Here is a 5,000-nt window from a genome sequence, read left to right as displayed (position 1 = left end):
CACACAGCAAGGGAGGGACACGCACGTGCACACACACACAGCGAGGGAGGGACACACACATTGCGAGGGAGGGACACGCACACACACAGCGAGGGTGGGACATGCAAACACACAGCGAGGGAGGGACACACACACACACAGCGAGGCAGGGACACACACACACACACACACACACACAGCGAGGGAGGGACACACACACACAGCGAGGGAGCGACACACACACACACACACACACACACACACACACACAGCGAGGGAGGGACACACACACACACACAGCGAGGGTGGGGACACACACACACAGCGAGGGAGGGACACGCACGCACACAGCGAGGGAGGAACACACACACACACAGCGAGGGAGGAACACACACACAGTGAGGGATGCACACTCAGCGAGGGACACACACACACACACACACACACACACACAGTGAGAGAGGGACACACACACACAACAAAAGAGGAATATGCACACACACCAAGGGAGGGACACGCACGCACACACACACACACACACACACACACACACACACACACACACACAGTGAGGGAGGGATACACACACAGCAAGGGACGGACATGCACGCACACAGCGAGGGAGGGACACGCACGCGCACACACACACACACACACACACACACACACACAGCGAGGGAGGGACACGCACGCACACACACACACACACACACACAGCGAGGGAGGGACACACACACACACAGCGAGGGAGGGACACACACACACACACACAGCGAGGGAGGGACACACACACACACACACACAGCGAGGGAGGGACACACACACACACACACACAGCAAGGGAGGGACACACACACACACACACACACACGCAGCGAGGGAGGGACACACACACAGCGAGGGAGGGACACACACACACACACACAGTGAGGGGTCACGCACACAGCAAGGGACGGACATGCACGCGCACAGCGAGGGAGGGACAGGCACGCACACACACACATTCATGAGGGAGAGGCTCGCACGCACACACACACACACACACACACACACACGAGGGAGGGACACGCACACACACACACGAGGGAGGGACATGCACGCGCACACACACACACAAGGGAGGGACACGCACACTCACACACACACACACACAGCGAGGGAGGGACACACACACACACACACAGCGAGGGAGGGACACACACACACACACACACAGCGAGGGAGGGACACGCACGCACACAGTGAGGGAGGGACACGCACACACACAGCGAGGGAGGGACACGCACACACACACACACACATACAAGAGGGATGGACACGTACACACACACACACACACACACACGAGGGAGGGACACGCACGCACACAGCAAGGGAGGGACATGCAAACACACAGCGAGGGAGGGACACACACATTGCGAGGGAGGGACACGCACACACACAGCGAGGGTGGGACATGCAAACACACAGCGAGGGAGGGACACACACACACACAGCGAGGCAGGGACACACACACACACACCCACACACAGACACTCACACACACACAGCGAGGGAGGGACACACACACACACACACACACACACACACACACACAGCGAGGGAGGGACACACACACACACACACAGACAGCGAGGGAGGGACACACACACACAGCGAGGGAGGGACACACACACACACACAGCGAGGGAGGGACACACACACACACACACACACACACAGCGAGGGAGGGACACACACACACACACACACAGCAAGGGAGGGACACACACACACACACACGCAGCGAGGGAGGGACACACACACAGCGAGGGAGGGACACACACACACACACACACACACAGTGAGGGGTCACGCACACAGCAAGGGACAGACATGCACGTGCACAGCGAGGGAGGGACACGCACGCACACACACACATTCACGAGGGAGAGGCTCGCACGCACACACACACACACACACACACACGAGGGAGGGACACGCACACACACACACGAGGGAGGGACATGCACGCGCACACACAAAAACGAGGGAGGGACACGCACACTCACACACACACACACACACACACACACACACAGCGAGGGAGGGACACACACACACACACAGCGAGGGAGGGACACACACACACACACACACACACAGCGAGGGAGGGACACGCACGCACACAGTGAGGGAGGGACACGCATGCACACAGCGAGGGAGGGACACGCACACACACACACACACTCACGAGGGAGGGGCACGCACGCACACACACGAGGGAGGGACACGCACGCACACACACGAGGGAGGGACACGCACACACACACAGCGAGGGAGGGACACACACACACACACAGCGAGGGAGGGACACACACACACACACACACACACACACAGCGAGGGAGGGACACACACACACACAGCAAGGGAGGGACACACACACACACAGCAAGGGAGGGACACACACAGCAAGGGATGGACACACACACACACACACACACACAGCAAGGGAGGGACACACACACACGCAGCGAGGGAGGGACACACACACACAGGGAGGGAGGGACACACACACACACACACACACACACACACACATAGGAGGGGTCACGCACACAGCAAGGGACGGACATGCACGCGCACAGCGAGGGAGGGACACGCACGCACACACACACATTCACGAGGGAGAGGCTCGCACGCACACACACACACGAGGGAGGGACACGCACACACACACGAGGGAGGGACATGCACGCGCACACACACACACGAGGGAGGGACACGCACACTCACACACACGAGGGAGGGACACGAACACAGTGAGGGACACACACAGCGAGGGAGGGACACGCACGCACACAGCGAGGAAGGGACACGCACGCACACACATACACGAGGGAGGGACACGCACACACACACACATACAAGAGGGATGGACAGGTACACACACACACACACACACACACACACACACACACACGAGGGAGGGACACACACGCACACAGCAAGGGAGGGACACGCACGTGCACACACACACAGCGAGGGAGGGACACACACACACACAGCGAGGGAGGGACACACACACACACACCCACACACAGCGAGGGAGGGACACACACACACACACCCACACACAGCGAGGGTGGGACACACACACACACAACAAAAGAGGAATATGCACACACACCAAGGGAGGGACACACACAAACTCACACACACACAGCGAGGGAGGGACACACACATACACACACACACACACAGCGAGGGAGGGACACACACACACAGCGAGGGAGGGACACACACACACACACACACAGCGAGGGAGGGAAACACACACACACAGCGAGGGAGGGACACACACACACACAACAAAAGAGGAATATGCACACACACCAAGGGAGGGACACACACACACTCACACACACACAGCGAGGGAGGGACACACACGCACAGCGAGGGAGGGACACACACACACACACACACAGCGAGGGAGGGACACACACACACACACACAGCGAGGGAGGGACACACACACACAAACACACACAGCGAGGGAGGGACACACACACACACACACAGCGAGGGAGGGACACGCACACACACAGCGAGGGAGTGACACGCACACACACAGCGAGGGGGACACACCCAGCGAGGGAGCGATACGCTCACATAGAGCGAGGGAGGGACACACTCGCTATCATTGAGGGGGGTACGCACACACAGCAAGGGAGGGACACGCACGCACACAGCGAGGGAGGGACACGCACGCACACAGCGAGGGAGGGACACGCACGCGCACAGCGAGGGAGGGACACGCACGCGCACAGCGAGGGAGGGACACGCACGCGCACAGCGAGGGAGGGACACGCACGCACACAGCGAGGGAGGGACACGCACGCGCACAGCGAGGGAGGGACACGCACGCGCACAGCGAGGGAGGGACACGCACGCGCACAGCGAGAGAGGGACACGCACGCGCACAGCGAGGGAGGGACACGCACGTGCACAGCGAGGGAGGGACACGCCGCGCACAGCGAGGGAGGGACACGCCGCGCACAGCGAGGGAGGGACACGCCGCGCACAGCGAGGGAGGGACACACACACACACACACGAGGGAGGGACACGCACACACACACACGAGGGAGGGACATGCACGCGCACACACACACACGAGGGAGGGACATGTACACTCACACACACACACGAGGGAGGGACACGAACACAGTGAGGGACACACACAGCGAGGGAGGGACACCCACGCACACAGCGAGGGAGGGACACGCACACACACAGCGAGGAAGGGACACGCACACGCACACATACACGAGGGAGGGAAACGCACACACACACACACACACACACACATACAAGAGGGATGGACACGTACACACACAGCAAGGGAGGGACACGCACGTGCACACACACACAGCGAGGGAGGGACACACACATTGCGAGGGAGGGACACGCACACACACAGCGAGGGTGGGACACACACACACACAGCGAGGCAGGGACACACACACACACACACCCACACACAGCGAGGGAGGGACACACCCACACACAGCGAGGGAGGGACACACACACACAACAAAAGAGGAATATGCACACACACACCAAGGGAGGGACACACACACACTCACACACACACAGCGAGGGAGGGACACACACACACACACACACACACAGTGAGGGAGGGACACACACACACAGCGAGGGAGGTACACACACACACACACACACACACACACACACACAGCGAGGGAGGGACACACACACACAGCGATGGAGGGACACACACACACACACAGTGAGGGGTCACGCACACAGCAAGTGACGGACATGAACGCACACAGCGAGGGAGGGACACGCACGCACACACACACACACACACACACACACACGAGGGAGGGACACGCACACACACACGAGGGAGGGACATGCACGCGCACACACACACACGAGGGAGGGACACGCACACTCACACACAAACACGAGGGAGGGACACGAACACAGTGAGGGACACACACAGCGA

This window comes from Chiloscyllium punctatum, chromosome 14, assembly GCF_047496795.1.
Source record: "Chiloscyllium punctatum isolate Juve2018m chromosome 14, sChiPun1.3, whole genome shotgun sequence".
Lineage (NCBI taxonomy): Eukaryota > Metazoa > Chordata > Chondrichthyes > Orectolobiformes > Hemiscylliidae > Chiloscyllium > Chiloscyllium punctatum.
This window is presented reverse-complemented; position numbering follows the sequence as displayed.